The 17958-nt window shown below is 40.1% G+C and overlaps 1 long non-coding RNA gene across 2 annotated transcripts in view; it reads left to right on the forward strand.

Moving 5' to 3' along the window:
- The first annotated feature begins 1827 nt into the window (after positions 1-1827).
- The window catches only part of LOC102125908 (uncharacterized), a 60266-nt gene continuing 44135 nt past the window's right edge, over positions 1828-17958 (forward strand). The window contains exons 1-2 of one of the 2 annotated variants that reach the window (XR_012416329.1): positions 1828-1982; positions 11732-11865. This is a non-coding gene — a long non-coding RNA (uncharacterized lncRNA). The remainder of the gene's footprint in view (positions 1983-11731; positions 11866-17958) is intronic. The other variant, XR_012416328.1, reaches the window with a different exon arrangement.

Consider the following 17958-nt stretch of genomic DNA (forward strand, 5'->3'; position numbering starts at 1 on the left):
TATGGGACCAAAGAAGGGTGGCCAACTCCATTTGGGGAAGCAACTTTACAACTTCATAATTATAATTGCAACTTTAAAACACATAGAAATTTTCCAGGCAGAAAAAAAGTGAGAAAGACTACTCCAGGTCACAGGAATATCATGTACAAAAGTACAGAGTCTTGAAAAAGCAGATGGGTTTGAAGATTAGCAAAGCATTAAGTATACATAGAATTTAGGCTGGTTAGGAGTTGGGTGATGAGAGATGAAGTTGCAGCTGAGGATCCTTGTATGAGGCCTAGGGGAGCCGATGAACTGAGATATTATTCTGAGGAGATCAAGAAATGAGTGGGAGTTTTTAAGCATGGGTGAACTGTAATTGGATATTTTATTTGAGGGTGACCATCTCATGACAGTGAGATTAGAATAAGGAAAAATAATTTGATTATAGAAAGACCACTTAGGAAACAGTTGAAATGATTCAAGTCTAAAATGATAAAGGCTTGGCTATGATGGGCCTGGCTATGATGAGGGCTGGACTGGAAAGACGTTTTTGCAATAGAGTTCATAGGACCTGCTAAGTCAGTGGATAGAAAATGTAGAGGGGATGAAAATAAAGCAAGTCTGTACTTTGCCTAAGTTGGGAGCCCAATGGGAGCAGTGACCTAGAGTAGGAGAAAAGGCAGGTTCCATCTGCAAAGGACAGGGCTCTGAACTTGAGCCTTGTCTGTTCTACCCATTGCTCTGCAATCCTGAGTGAGATACTTCACTTTTCTGAAACACAGTTACACCATCCATAAAATGGAAAAATAATATCTACCTCATGGGATTGTTTTGAGATTAAATAAAAGTAAAAGATAAAACTGTCCAGCTTACTGTCTGGCCCATAGAAGCTGTTTGATAAATGTATTTTGAATAAAGCAAACAGAGAAATAGAATGAATAGCAGAGACTGGGGTTTAAATCTAGTTGGTTATATAATGTTGAGTGTGTTACCTAAATTCCTTGACATTCTGTTTCTTCATTTGTGAAATAGTGAAAATTTGAGCTGCCTCATTGGGTTGTTGGGAAGATTAAACCTGAAACCGTATGCAGAACCTGATGTACACTGACAGATCATAGGTACTCAATCAATGTGTATCGAACAAAAGTATGAACTAATTCAAATGAGCTTAGTAATCTTGTTTAAAGAAGCAGAAAAATATAGACCCCTTTAGTAAATATTACATACACTTGCATACACTCACTCATAGAAGAGGATGTTACATCTCTTTAAATGGTAAGTTTCCATTATTTGTAAAGTCAAGTTACTTTAGAAAAGGGTATTCTTCAATACTGTAAAAAAAAAAAAAAAAAAGGCAAGCTTCACTAATCTAATTGTATTGCATGAAAAAAAAAGTCAAGTACACAACGAAATCTTCCTGCAGAGTATAGGTGATCTGCATAACTTTTACCCCAAAGAAGTGGTAAACAGACTGAAAAAACTTGAGAACCATGATTTTTAAAGAACCCAAGTGTTACCAGCATTGACTGTCTAATTGTGTGTCTTTAATTTGTTGCTGATACTATTCCTGCTTGAATAAATGCATTGTATTTTGTATATTGTGGCTACTGTAGATACTGCTAGCTGCACCACACTCCTGTCTACGCTACTCTCTTTTAGTAATCGAGTCAATCTGTATCCACTCTCCATCATTCCCCCCACCTCCCCACTTTTAGGAACATGGCCTCCCAGCTACAGACTACATTTACCAGCATCCCTTGAAGCTAAGGATGTTCATGTGATGAGATTCTGGGCAATGAATGAGGAGTGGAATTTATATGTCACTTCCTTGAAGACACCTGCTCTGAACTCTTTCTCCAGCAGCGCTGAGGAGTGCGACATTCGGCAAATGGCAATGCAGCAGTAAGGAAGGAATCTGTGCCCTTTAATGACCTAGAAGAGTAGATCTACTTCGCCACCTGGACCAGCCAGACTAATGTGAGAAATACACTTCTGTCCATGTAAGCCAATACATTTGGGGGTTTCTTTGTAATAGCATCTCAACCTCTCTATTCATGGAATGCAAGGTTTTGTCTTATTTTTCAAGAAAAAAAAAAAAGTCATTTCAATGGTAAACTTTGCCTTTAGGACTTCTAGGACAGATGGATTTTTAAATGACACAGTCTGATGTGTCAGGCTGAAGTTCCCAAATACCCATTATCACACCAAGGTTATTACTAAGGGCCTTTCTATCATCTTTTATTTGATAATGGTATTTTGATTTTGAATGGGGAGATCTTATGTGCCAACTGGGTTGATTTTCATTATGATTGTTTTTTGTAATGAAGTAGCAGTTTTTCAATTTCTTTTACTAACCTTGCCAGTGAATGCTTGTTGAATAATACAAAGACTGTTCAAGTTGTCTTATCTCTGTTATTGGACTTGACCATAAATTAGATTTTTAAAAATGGAGGGTCTCAGAAGAGAATGTCTAAAAAATAAGAAATGGTTCATCAATTTTTAATTTTGAAAAAACAGTATCAATTTTGTGCACCATATTTACCAATTTCCGTCTGAAAATTTGTTTTGACTAACAGGCAGAACTGGAAATAGAATTTTATTATATTGTTTTGCCACTCTTGGCAATTGGGAGAAAATAGGATTCAAGATTCTAGTTCTACATACCTTTTGTAATAGGGTACCCTGCATCAGTACTTTTATTGCTAGTGTAAGAGGAGCTATGAGATTGTTTAGATGTCAAAAATAAGGTCAATAAAAAGATATGTAACATAAAAGAATGAGAACACCAGATGATGGTGGAGTATAACATAATATAGACAGAACATATCGAAGTTACCATACATGGCCACTTACACAACTTATCTGAATCACAGATAGGACTGTCCTGGATCAACTGGCCTGGAAAATAACTACACTGCTAATATTTCAGTCACTACAATTCTCAGATTCAGAGAAGCCAAATCAGTTTCTTCCCCTGGCTTTCCCAGTAACCACTGACAGCTGCTGTGGTGGAAAGAACTCCTGGCTGTGACTCAGGAAACTTTATTGCTAGTCTTGGCTTTACCACTTACTAAGCATGAATTTGGACAGGTCATGTAACCTCTGTGTAGAATGATTATGAACTTTACAATAAGATAATCTATGGGAAGTATTTTGGAAAATAATAAGATAATCTATGGGAAGTATTTAGGAACTAAAAAGTTTTATGCAAATATATGTGTGTGTGTGCGTGCGCAAAATAACTCACATTGTAAATTCAAAGCCAACTATAAATTTATATTTGCTTATATATGAAAACATAGACATATGATATATATACACATATGAGCACAAATATACATATATATATACATATATATACATGACCACACATGTGTGTGTAAAAACACATTACCTAAATTAAAAACTTTTACTCCTTAGGATTTATGCCCTGGCTGCTTCTAAAATGACTCGAGGCAGCAGTTTATAGATTAACATGCTATGCAAAAGCACAATGAGAAGCTCTAAAACAAAACAGAGTCTATGTAGATGACATTTAAGGAGTAAGTACTTTTTAGTGGAGTCCTCCTGCTCTTTTTTGATGGCTAAAAACCAAGCATAAAGGGACTTCTACAGTGATAAAATAACAGTTAACTAATAACATATTTGTCTCCTGTGAATTTTCACCTTCCCCTTCCCAAATAAAAGCTAGAATCATAACAGTGACCTATGGTTTCACCCATATCCCATTCCTCTGTCTCTTGTTCCCCGGGTAATAAAGTTAATAGCCCAGTTCCACTAGAGTATTCAGGAAGTATGATCTGGGTGGTAAGTTCCCGTAGTGGAATAAAAGGCACATATTACGCTTGCACCCTAAAGTCAGTAGGATTGTTACAAGCAACATTTTATTGACTTTTTTTCTCAGTGATCATTAATCAAGAGATTAAGGAACAAGATGACAGTAATGAGAATAACCTGTCTTTCCTTTACTGAGGTCCCAATAATTTTCCCTCCTAAAAATAATTTTAAGCTAGTTACATTTTTAAAATACATGTAAGTAAATTAGGAATTAACTTCTTGGTGGGGTGGAGAGTAATACATATACCTTTGATTCATTGGCTCAGACAATAGCATTCTATTCTGAAAACATCTCTCGGTTTCCTTTGCTCTTCATTGTAAAACAAACAAATGGAAAGCATTGCATTTTATGGCCTTAGTTCTCAACTTGAACACCAAATATATTAGACTATAGCTTTACTGGACAGTTTAGTATTGACAACGTATATTAATACGAAGATAACTCTCTATTTCAAATTAAAACTTGCAATCACTAGATTTACATTTGCACTAGCAAAGAATGGCATTTAAGAGATTTGCCTCTCCCGTATCTCTTTCTAAAATGATAATGTAAAATGTGTTAACAATCTCTGCACAGATAGCTTGGAAATAAAGAACAAGAGCTGATCACTGAATACCATTCGATACATTGTTCTAATGCTGTGGTTGTCCTCATCACTCAACCACAGCACCACTCCAGCGGCCCATGCATCTCCAGGCATTAGAAAATGCTCACAAGTGAGACAGGTCTTTCAGAAGCTGAAATTTATTCTTCTCCAGACCAACATTTCTGTTTTCTAAGCTTTACAAGAAAATGGTTTCTAGAGAAGACTGTATTTAATATTTGCCACCTTAGAACCATAATGTGCCTTTCTTCCAAGGGAAACCTCCAAAAGCAGTCTCTTGTTTAGTATTAGATAGTATACTCGCTAAATAGGCTGCGAAGAATGCCAGCCCTGTTTTACAAATGGAGGCCTAAGTGTCATGAGTCCCAGCCTCTCCCCATGCAGAAAGAGCAAGAGGAAGCAGTGGACTTGCACTCAAAGCCACACATTCCACTCATTTCTTAAATGTGCATTTGTGAGCTCACACATCAATAGCAGTCTTGTTAAGCATGTGGAAACAAATAGAATATACTGTGAACACTGGTGGTTGTGATAAGAATTTAACCTGTTTCATAAAGCAACTGCAATGGGACAAATTGTATGCAAGTAAAAACCATCTCATTGACGCCAGACTCACCTGACCCCTCTTGTCCTCTTGGAGTTGTAAATACCTTCCCAGATTGATGGAAATCTGCTAGAACAGACTATGGAGACAGAAGCCCCAAACTCTTAGTCTTTATATGCCCCTGTTCCTCTGTTCACACATCTCTTTTCACTCTGATTGGTTTGTGGCTCTCTCTCACTGCTCCTTGCCTTTGAAATCTTCTCTGGTCAGCAGTTCTCAGGGTTAATCTCTCCAACTTCCCCAGAGCTTCTACGCACATCCTGGGCATGTATGTGTATTTCCAGTGGCCCAAAGTGACAGTCTGTGGTAGATAGCTTCTTCCAACTCCTTTTCCTGGAGACTTGCTTCTCCTTTGCATGGCTTGTCTTGGCTCTTCTAACAGGCTAAGGGAGGTAATCTATTCTCTTTACCCACAGTTATAAATCATAATGTGGTTCTGTTTTAGAGGGGTGGTCTGCATGACTGGCATATTAACTGCCAGAAAGAAATCTCAGGTTCCACATTTGAACCTCTACCTCATCTTTTAAGTGAAGTACTACCAAAAAAATATGATTTACATTATTGCCTTTTCTCTTTGTCACCTTCCTACCCATATTAGCAATATTTTCCATTCTGAATCAGATTTTTTTTCCTTTTTTCTTTTGTGTCTTGTATAGTTTCCTTTAACACAGTTCACACTACGGGTTGTTTTCTGAAAAAAAAAATTCTTTTATTCTTCATTTCCCACACCATATAGGTTCATATTACAGAATGACCTTATATGATTTCCAAGGAGTAATAACTAGAATAATTTTGTCATTTCCACTTCACTTCTTGAGTTCACAAATGAATGCTTAGGTCAGATTCTGTCATAAAAGGCAAAGGGAGTTTCCAAGTTCCTTTATTTGTGTGAAACTTGATTTATCCATTATTGGGTAAAAGCAAGAGAGGAGGTTAGGAAATCTTCAGCTATGCAGAGCTTGCTGTTATGCTGTTCTAGGATTGTTGAAGTGGCAGATATCCAATATGCCGTTTTTGAATGTCATCATGATCATTTCTGATCACCAGAAAGTGATAGCATTATTACTTAACATGTAATTGAGTTTTATAGCCTTGGTCTATACACAAAGATGGCAAGAACATCTTCTTAAAATCATGTTTACTTGAGCTTAACAGATTTCTGCCTAACAGATAAATATCAGCTTTCCCTGAAGTTCTTCATTTTCGTGAAATTCAATTAGTGATGAGATTTAACATTTTCAACAATAAATTCATAACATCCTAAGTTTAATCTGTTGAAATCTTGAAACAGACTAACTCATGCCTCCTTCCCAATTTCTCTGGATGGAGATGTAGTGAATGTCCTCTCAGAATTCTCAAACACTGAGTTATTTTTGAGTCAGAACATTTCCACTGGTTGCCCTTGGGTAGATATGCAGTATTATCACATTACCTTTGAAATCTCTCTAGACTGTGACCCACATTCTCAGTAAGGCAACTATATATGAACACCTTGTTCTCCATCAACTTTTTTTTTTTTTAAATGACATCTCCCTTGAGTATGTGGTCACTTTGTAAGGTCTCCATCCATTGAGTTGAGTACATGTGATACATATGTCTGTAAATTGGATGGATATTTTCTTTGCTCAATTTAGAAGTACCAAGAACTTTATTAATATATCCCCATATATTTCAGTTGTAAAGTTCACAATATTGTCCTAGAGAATTACATTTATCAGTGTTTCTTGTATTTTTTTCTTCTTACTCTGCACCCCAGTTATACATACGTATATGTTTTATATTTTATAGTTAAAAATATATTGTCTATCTATCTCTCTAACTCACAATTCAGGCTTTGATAAAAGAAATGCTTCACTTAAATACAAGATCTTGATATTCATCATTACTCTCTGTGGATACAGATCTTGGTGTGCTTGCTTTCTTTCTTTCCCTTCCCTCCCTCCCTCCCTCCTTTCTTTCTCTTTTTCTTTCTTTCTTTTCCTTCCTTCCTTCCTTCCTTCCTCCCTCCCTTTCTCTCTTTCTTTCTTTCTCTCTCTCTCTCCTTCCTTCCTTTCCTTCCTTTCCTTCCTTCCTTCCTTCCTTCCTTCCTTCCTTCCTCCCTCCCTCCCTCCCTCCCTCCCTCCCTCCCTCCCTCCCTCCCTCCCTTCCTTCCTTCCTTCCTTCCTTCCTTCCTTCCTTCCTTCCTTCCTTCCTTCTCTCTCTCTCTCTCTCTCTTTCTCTCTTTCTCTCTTTCTTTCTTATGGAGTTTTACTCTTGTTGCCCAGGCTGGAGTGCAGTCGCGCTATCTTGGCTCACTGCAGCCTCAGCCTCCTGGGTTCAAGTGATTCTCCTGCCTCGGTCTCCCAAGTAGCTGAGATTACAGGCATGTGTCACCACCTCCGGCAAATTTTTTGTATCTGAAGTAGACTCGGGGTTTCGCCATGTTATCCAGGATGGTCTCGATCTGACCTCAGGTGATAAGCCCACCTCAGCCTCCCAAAATGCTGGCATTACAGGAGTGAGCCACCGCGCCCAGCTGTATCTTTCATAATAATATTTTTCACATGGGCTGTCTGAAAAAAATCTTAAGAAGTCATTGTCTCATTGTCTTGTCCTACCATCTCCAGATGCCCAAACCAGTATTCAGAAGCGGGTTTAGCTAACAAAGGCTTCAAATGTTTTGTCTACCCCAAGATACCTTCCTTTTAATCAAGAATGAAACTAAATACATTTCTAAATGGCAGGTTTCCAGATACCCTTGATGGGACTGGGGAAATTGGGGTAGAAATATTGCCAGTGCTTTGAAAGGGACACAATGAAAGAGGCAAGATAGCTTGCAACTTTAATGACTGAAATTATTCCAAAGTACTTTCATATATTTTTTCTAATATTTACCCTATAAGGTGGGTATTGTTCACAAATAAGGAAGCTGAAGCTCCCAGTTATTATGTGACTTGTTCAGGGAGACAGGGCAGAGAAGTGGTCAAGTCAGGTCTGTCAATGCCCATGCCTACCCACCTGTTCCTGTACAAAGACCCTGTCAGAAGGTGTTGAGGAAAGGATAAGGGAGAGCTAAAAATATCCAAGTATCAGCTACAAGTAATTTGAGATTTTTATAGGAAAAAAAGTTTGGACCAGAAAATATATCTGGAGAACCTAAAAACTCCCCTCTCAACATTTTCCTAAAATCTGAAAAAAGTGAAATAGTACAACAGAAAGAGCAGGGAATTAAAGTCAGAAAGCACTGCATCAAAGTCTGCTACTGCCTCTTATTATACTTCCTTGTACCTTGAGTAAAAATACATAGTGTTTTGTATCCATGTTCTCCCATTGAGTAAAAGAATATAATGTCAACTCCATAGGGCTACTATGAGGACTGAATGACGTAATTTATATGAAAGTCTCAAGATAAGTGTCCTGTTTATAGTGTAAACTCAATAAATGGTCTCTACCTCTCCTTTAATCCATTGTTATAATTTATTTACAACATTTTATTTTATATTATCTTATTTTTTTGAGACAGGGTCTCACTCTGTCACTTAGGCTGGAGTGCGGTGGCATAATCACGGCACACTGTAGCCTCAAACTCCTGGGCTCAAGCCTTAGCCTTAGCCTCCCAAGTAGCTGGGACTACAGGCATGCACCACCATGCCCTGCTAATTAAAAAAAAAAATTGTAGGCCAGGCACAGTGGCTCATGCCTGTAATCCCAGCACTTTGGGAGGTGGAGGCGGGCAGATCATGAGGTCAGGAGATTGAGACCATCTTGGCTAACACGGTGAAACCCCGTCTCTACTAAAAATACAAAAAATTAGCTGGGCATGGGGGCATGTGCCTGTAGTCCCAGCTACCCAGGAGGCTAAGGCAGGAGAATCGCTTGAACCTAGGAGGTGGAGGTTGCAGTGAGCCGAGATCGCACCACTGCACTCCAGCCTAAGCATCAGAGCAAGACTCTGTCTCAAAAAAAAAAAAAAAAAAAAAAAAAAAAAAAAAAAAAAAACAAAAAAAAACACAAAAAACCAAAGACACATTTGTAGACATAGTGTCTCATTTTGCCACCCAGGCAGGTCTCAAACTCACGGCCTCAAGAGATACTCCTATTTCAGCCTCCCAAAGCACTGGGATTTGAGGTGTTAGCCACCGCTCCTAGGCTGCAACCTTTAAATAGCTGCAAAGGAAGAGGCTTTTCAAGTCTGTAACTACATATACCTAAATGAGTGCTAGACAACAGCTGTACTACCTTGGTTAAGAGCATCAGTTCTAAGTTGTAGCTGCCAGTTCAGATCCTGGCTCCTCCCTTTACAAATTTTGTGATTGTGGCCCACTGGCTCAACACTACTGTGTGTCAATATCCTTAGGGAAAATACTGGCACTTAGGTAGTGAGATTTTCTGAGATTCAATCAAATTCATTAATAAAAGTAAAGTGCTTAGTACAGTAGCCAGAATTCAGTAAGCTCCATAAATGCTAGCTGTTATTACTAACCAAGCACATAATAGATTTAGAAGAATCATTCTCAATAGGGTTGATTTTGCTCCCAGAGGACATTGAGCAATACCTAGAGACATTTTTGGTTGTTGCAACTCAGTAGGAAGCTGCTCCTGGACTCTAGATTGTAGAGGTCAGGGATGCTGCTAAACATCCTGAAATATACAAGACAGCCTACTCCACAAGGAATAATTCAGTCCAAAATGTCAATAAAGCTGAGGCAGAGAAATACTGAGCTAGAAAAATCACCCTTAGTCAACAAAGATCTTGAGATGTTTTCTCCATAGAGCATTAGATACCACTAACCAAACATTGCTGGCAAACTAAATAACCCTATGAAACTGTACCCCATCCAATACCAAGTAAGCTAATGCTGGAGAAAGTCAAAATGATAATTGGATATATGGAAGTATAACACTCTAGTATGTCTTAGAGTTATTTAAAAATACTCCTTTGAAAGAGTAATCTTTATTTCTAATTAGAATCACTTTTCTAAAGTTTATTGAATAGAATTCTGAGAGTGATGAGCAAGGATATAAAAAAGCTTTAGAGACTACAGGTCCTGTCAAAATTAATGCTTGCAAATTCATCTAGATTTCTTCTCCCACAGGACCCAGCAAGAAAAAATGGTGTGCTTATAATGGATACTGGGTAGGAGAAAAAGTGGTCATGACTTTTCATGCTTCTTTATATTTTCATCCTCCTCAACCTAGCCTGGATAATTTTTGAGTGGTGGGATTATTTAAAGAAAGGTAAATGAGAAGGTCTCAAAGTATCTTTTTCCTTGCAGTCCTGATCTCTTAAATTTAGCCAGAGCTCTAGCTGAGAGGATTCCTTATCCATCCTTTCTATGAGCTTCTCTGTATCTCCTCCAGCTTGTGTTGAAGAGAGTATATTCTCCACTTGAACCAAAACCTACTAAGATCAACAGAAACACTTTCTTCATTAAAAAATAGCCTCTGAAGTCTGAAGTTCCATAAGGAACACATCATTGGCCCTGAACTTCATTACTTGAGAACTGATCATTGGTGCTCAGGGAACTGCTAAGTAACAGTGAGATCCTTTTCCTTCTTCAGTCTTGGTATGCAGGTACTGGTCAAACACAGAACAGGGTTCCGGTGATGACACATGAAAAGGTATGACTCCTTTCTTATGCTTGCAGGTGAGATTCACAACAGAGGCATATATATACATATATATATATATATATGCATGCAGAATGTGCTCACTGTTGTCTACCATAATGTTAGAGGAGGACTCTATAATACACCAATTATAGTGGGCTTATTAATGGTGCCTAAAGAAATCATTCCTGTATTAGTCCATTCTCACACTTCTATAAAGATACTACCCGAGATGGGATAATTTATAAAGAAAAGAGGTTTAATTGACTTACAGTTCCATACAGCTGGGAAGGCCTCAGGAAACTTACAATCATGGTGGAAGGAGAAGTAGACACTTTGTTCTCAAGGCAGCAGGAAAGAGTGTGCGTGTGTGAGCGCAGGAAAAACTACCATTTATAAAACCATCAGATCTCATGAGAATTCACTCACTATTACGAGAACAGCAATAGTGAGTAGGGGACATGGGGGAAGCCACCCCCATAATCCAATCACTTCCCTTCCCTGACACTTGGGGATTATAGGTACCTCCCTCTACATGTAGGGATTACAATTTGAGTTGAGATTTGGGTGTGGACACTGCCAAACCATATTATTCTGCCCCTGGCCCCTCCAAATCTTGTGTCCCTTATACATTTCAAAACCAATCACGCCTTCTCAACAGTCCCCCAGTGTCTTAGCTTGTGGGAGTTCAGTCAGGCTGGTGGGAAAAATTTTAAAGATAGTTGTAAGAAAAAGACACAAACCTTCTTGGAAGGCAATGGGGGTTGGCATAAGCTCTAGTAATAGATCAGGCTGAAGGCAGTGTGATCCTTACCTTGAGTTAATTACTTAGGGTGTAGAGTAGTTTATCTGAATAGCTTGTTTACTCCGGTGGTCCTAAAACCATCCTTTGATAACTGTGGGTGCATAATTGCTCTCTACTTGGAAGGTGAGCAATGTCAATTACCCTCTAGTGGTGTTTACTCAAGACCTTTGTCATTTATGCTGAATAAAAGCAAGCTTCTTTGCTGGCTGATCAGGCCATGGCTCAACTCTTTACAGCACTCTCCTTGGTGTCTGTAGGTGGCCCGGACCCTTAGCTGGACTGACAGGCAAAATATCTGTGTCTGTGTAGGTTATTCATCTGTCATTGGATCTGGGTCTGGGGACAGACCCCCACAGCTGGCGTCCCATGTGAGGAATGCTGCAAAGGATCACGACGGGTGCCCCAAAAATGAAGGTGAAAAGGACCACGCAGTCAGTGAGTCAGTAAGTCAGTGGTGCCTGCTTGGCATTTCCAAGTTCGGGGAGGGGGGATTTGTTCAGGCTGAGGTTTCTTCACGGGACAACAATTATCAGCTCAACAGAAACAGTATATAAAAGTATTGAAATCGCTGCTTAAGGCTAGTGGAGCCAGGGTTTCGCAGGCTCAATTGAGGGACCTAATGAAAACTGTTGTAACCCATAATCCATGGTTCCCAAAAGAAGGAATGCTAGATGTAGAGCTCTGGGAACAAGTGGGAAGAAATCTTAAACAACATCAGGCATAAGGTCTATGGGTCCCAGTATCATCTTTAACATATGGGCCTTAGTAAGGGCAGCTTTGGTCCCATTATACACAGAAGAGCCTAAAAAGGCGAAGGAGGAGGAACCGTCACATACTTTACCACCCCCGAGTTCCTCAGCCCCGCTACCACTGGGGAGAAATAACAAAGAGGAAACGGAGGTCTCGCCTGAGCCTCCTCCTCCAATAAATAGGAAAAAAGACAAGAGACACGCTCCAGCTGTGGGACCTTGTGTTAAGCAAGCAGCATTAGAAGGGGAGCTTTCAGCCTGCATGGTAGTGCAAGACCGACAAGGCAATCAGGAACATGAATCCATTTCTTGTAACGCTTATAAAGAGCTAAGAAAAAGCATTAAAGAAAATGGAGCCACTAGCCCATTTACAAAAGGAATGACTGAGGACTTGGTAGACAACTTCCATATGACCCCATGGGACTGGTCAATGCTAGCTAAAACAACCGTGGAGCCTAGCCAATACCTCCTTCGGAAGGCAGAATACAATGAGTTGTGTGACCAACAAGCCAATGAGAATCAGGCAGGTGGGCAAGACATAACAGCTGCTACGCTCCAGGGGAGGGGTCCCCATGCCGATGTACAACAACAACTGACTTTGATCCCCAGGCCTATGCTCAAGTGTCTTTGTGCACTCTCAGGGCTTGGGACAGAATTCCCAAAAGCAGAGTTCAACAGGGATCTTTTATAAAATTCAACAAGGGCCTCAGGAGCCATGTGTTGAGTTTATCAATCAGTTAACCCAGGCAATTAAGAGACAAATTAGTCATGCCCAGGCCACCGGTATCTTATTGGTGCAATTGGCTTTTGAAAATGCTAATATGGATTGCCAGCAAGCAATGCAGGCAATCAGAGGAAAGGCAGCCACAGTTGGGGAACTTATATGAGCATGTCAGCTGGTGGGAACTGAGACACACAAAGCCAAAATATTGGCTATGGCATTAAGGCCTCCTAAAGTAAAAAGGGAGAGAAGCCAAAGTTGTTTTCTATGCGGAGAGCCAGGTCATATGAAGAAGGAATGCCCCCATAGTAGAGACCAAAGTAACTCAGGGAAAGAACCCCCTTCTATATGCCCCCAGTGTAAAAAGGGGAAACATTAGGCAAATCAATGCAGGACAAAATTTGATAAAAACGGAAACCCTGTAACTAACCGCATGGGAAACTTCTTGAGGCCCCGCTACAAACAGGCAATGCCAGCAGCTTTCCTCTGTCAGATGGAAAGCCCACAGTCCGCTCTCTCAGAGCAGGCACCACTGGGAATGCAGGACTGGACTTACTCTGCCCCAGTGAATTAGTGCTTAAAGAAGGAGAAGACCCTAAAAGGGCTGCAACCGGGATCTGGGGCCTGCTGCTTCTGGGAACAGTGGGATTAGTCCATGGATGGTCTAGCCTATCCGGTAAAGGAATTAATGTGCTCATCGGGGTAACTGATAATGATTACCAAGGTGAGATATTGGTGATGATGGAATGTAAAGGTCTGCATATTCTTCCTCCTGGATCAAAGAGCTCAGGTACTGATTTTACCATACTAGGTCCCCAAAGCCCACAGAAAGGAAAGGGGAAAGGGAAGTTTTGGAAGCACAGGAGCCACAGGAGCATATTGGAATCAAATAATCACTGACCAGAGACCCATGATTACCTTAAAAATTGGAAATAAGAATTTTACTGGCTTATTGGTCACAAGGGCAGACATTTCAATTATTAGTGATCAAAACTGGCCAGAAACTTGGCCCTGGGTCAATCAGAAACAAAAAATTGTTGGCATTGGGGAAGTACACATGGCCAAGCAGAGCACGTGCCCCCTAACATGTTGCAATTCAGAAGGAAGAAAGGCAGTTATACAACCTCTAATCATGCCCATCCCTGTTAATCTTTGGGGAGGGGACCTATTAGCTCAATTGGGCGTCATTCTGCAGACCCCTTTCTAACAAAGGCCACTGTTATTATTCCTCCCCTACCCTGATGTGGCTCTTTCAAGATCCTATTTGGCTAGAACAGTGGCCTCAGAAGGGAGAGAAATTACAGAGGGCCCATGAATTAGTTGAAGAGGAATTAAAAGCTGGGCATGTGGAACCATTTAATAGTCCTTGGAATTCACCCATTTTCCTCATTCCCAAAAAGTCTGGGAAATGGAGATTTTTGCATGACTTATGTGCTATTAATGTCAATTTGCAACCCATGGGACCCTTTCAGCTGGGGCTCCTTTCCCCCATGGTGATTCCTCAAGATTGGCCTATAAACGTTACTGACTTAAAGGAATATATATATATATATATATATATATATATATATATATAAAAAATACTTTAAGTTCTAGGGTACATGTGTACAACATGCAGGTTTGATACACAGGTATACATAGGTATACATGTGCCATGTTGGTTTGCTGCACCCATCAACTCATCATTTACATTAGGTATTTCTTCTAATGCTATCCCTCCTCCAGTCTCCCATCCCCCAAGAGGCCCTGGTGTGTGATGCTCCTTGCTCTGTGTCCAAGTGATCTCATTGTTCAATTCCCACCTATGAGTGAGAACATACAGTGTTTTGTTTTCTGTCCTTAAAGGACTGTTTTTATATGATTTCCCTAGCAGAACAAGACAGAGAAAAAATTGCATTTACAATACCAGCTATCAATAATGAAATGCCAGCTTGTCAATTTCATTGGGAAAGTGCTTCCTCAAGGAATGCTAAATAGTCCCACCATGTGTCAGTATCATGTAAATCAAGCTTTGCTACCCAGTAGAAAAAAATTTCCTGATTGCAAGGTTATTCATTTTATGGATGATATTCTACTGGCAGCCCCAATGGATCCAATGCTTTTAAATTTATTTACCTCTGTCATAAAGAATACACAGCTAAAAGGTTTAATCATTGCACCTGAGAAAGTATAGATGTTTTCTCCTTGGAAATATTGTGGGTACATACTAACTTCCCAGTCAGTAAGACCTGAAAAAGTTAAATTAAATATTAGCAACTTACACACCTTAAATGATGATCAGAAATTACTAGATGATATCAACTAGCTCCGCCCCACTCTGGGTATATCTGTGGATAAGCCGCAACACCTGTTTTCTATCTTAAAGGGCAATACAGTCCTAGATTTTCCCAGATATTTAACCCCTGCAGCAAAAAAGGAAATAGAACAAACCATCTCTCAGAGGCAGCTAGATCGCATAGATCTAGTCTACTCAATTCAACTGTTTATGTTTCCCATCAAACACTCCCCTAAAGGGTTAACTGCAGACCCCAGGATTGTGCTTTCTAGAATGTTTTTTTTTGCTCACATACCAGGACTAAAACACTATTTCCCTATATCCAGTTACTTAGTAAAGTCATCTATTCTGGCTGCAAATAATGCAGTCAGTTGCTAGGTTATGATCCTAATATCATCAGGATTCCTTTAAGTAAAAAGCAGTTAGAAGCAGTATTGCCCTTATCGATGCAAATAGCACTCTCCAATTACACAGGACAAATAGAGCATGTCCTTCCTGCTGATAAACTCCTTCATTTCTTATCTCATACTCCTGTGATCTTGCCTACACAAATAGTTCACTCCCCCATACCTAATGCTTTAACACTGTTTACTGACGGATCTGGTAAGTATGGAAAGGCAGCAGTCTGGTGGAGATGACATAATTCATTCACTTGAGCTGGATTTACTAGCACTCAAAGAGCTGAGATTGGAGCCCTGGTATTGGCCTTGGAAACTTTTCCCACTCAGTCCATCAATATTGTTAGCAATTCTGCCTATTATGTTTATTTATTGCAGAACCTTGAAACAGCCCTAATTAATTTCACTCTGGAGCCCACCCTATGTGCTCTTTTTCTTTGACTTCAGCAATTGCTAGATTAATGTATACATCCTATTTTTATCACACATATTTGAGCCCACAGTTCACTGCCTGGCCTATTGGCTTATGGCAAGGATCAAGCAGACCTTCAGGTTATGATATCACTGCTTGACCAAGCCACCCAATCGCATCAATTTTTCCACTAAAAGTGGAGACTCTTATCTAAACAATTTCAACTTACCCAGAGACTAGCTAAACAAATTATCCTGCAATGCCCAGATTGCCAGCTCACAGGCACATCCCCACCTTCAACAGGTATTAATCTTAGAGGACTAGACCCCAATCAGTTATGGTAAACAGATGTTACACACATTCTTGAATTTGGAAAACTTAGATACATACGTGTATCCATTGATCCCAATTCTCACTTAATTAGTGCCCATGCTTTGCCTGAAGAGTCCACCCAATATGTCATTAAATATCTTCTTTTAACTTTTGCATTTATTGGAGAGCCCACAAAAATTAAAACTGATAATGGTCCAGTTTATGCCAGCTCACAATTTCAACAATGTTGTCACATGTGGAATATCCAATATTCCACAGGCATCCCATATAACCCCCAAGGACAGGACATAGTAGACCGTGCCCACTCCACCCTTAAAAATATGCTCAAAAAACAGAAAAGGGGGAGTATGGGTAAAGACCCTCCAACACTACTAGCACAAGCCGTATTTACCCTTAATTTTTAAAATTTAGATGACAAATTTCAATCAGCCATAGAAAAGCACTTTGCCAAAACCTCTCAAGACATAAAACCTGCAGTTTTATGGAAAGATATAAACAGTAACATATGGTGTGGTCCAAATGAATTATTAACTTGGGGAAGAGGGTATGCTTCTGTCCGCACCCCCTCAGGTCCTCTTCGGATTCCAGCCCTATGCATCAAACCATACCATGGCATGGCCAGGACCCAACCTGGTACCAGAAATGAAGGACCTGACCTTACAGGACCCACAGCCCCAGACGATGTGGCTTCCGTGGAAGACACAAGCCCCGGACATCACCTGGGGTATGCTGAAGGGGACAACTCAGGAACAAATTCTGCTCCAGACACAGACACCATTCACTTCAGATAATTTGTTTCTTGCTATGTTCTCTGTTGTACATTGCAATTCACATAGAGTATTGATCCTTTTTAGGCCCCCACTTTGTCTGTAACCTGCACCTGCTACACTCTATTGGGCTCATATCTTAGATCCGCCTTTCTTAGTCCTGTCACCTAGGTTTTAATAACTCGACTGCTTGGCTAGGAGGGATAGATTTACCCCTCTGTGGGATCCCTCACTAATGGCACACATTGGACCAAGATGCCAGATAACACTATGTATCACTCTGATATCCTCCCACTATGTGTAAGTTATAAAGGTTCTAACCCTTACTGTGTACCTGCAACACAATTATGGCTACATCATGGCAAAAGAAATGCCTTAACAGTCTCAGCTGCAGGTAGCCTTAAACCGGGTAATGTAATCAGTGTTGCTTTCCCAAACATTCCTTCCTGTGCTCAAGAACAAAGCCAGGAAAGTAATGGATTCCACTTTAGCTGGGAGGTCTGTCACGGGGGACAAGCCCGTAGCCTCCAGTTAGGCAATGGTAACATCTTAGACTGGAGCCCTCATAGCCATTTGCAGGGCAGCCTTACTGATGTCCACATCCATCATGGCATCAGTCACAGTTTCATAGCCTTGTCCCATTCCCCTATGATTTGGGCCAATGGGGGGACGGGATATTCCAGACTCCAAGTAAAGTCCATGCCACCCCAAGACACTTTATCGTGCCTGGGACATCTTAGTACCTCCTCTGACACTTGGCATGGGACATATCATAATTCCAGTAACAACTATACTAATACCTTTATTCACAATCACACTGATCAGTGCCTTATTTGCATTACCCATCCATATGTTTTCCTTATGGGAACTAATATTTCCAC

This window comes from Macaca fascicularis, chromosome 7 (genome assembly GCF_037993035.2).
Source record: "Macaca fascicularis isolate 582-1 chromosome 7, T2T-MFA8v1.1".
NCBI lineage: Eukaryota > Metazoa > Chordata > Mammalia > Primates > Cercopithecidae > Macaca > Macaca fascicularis.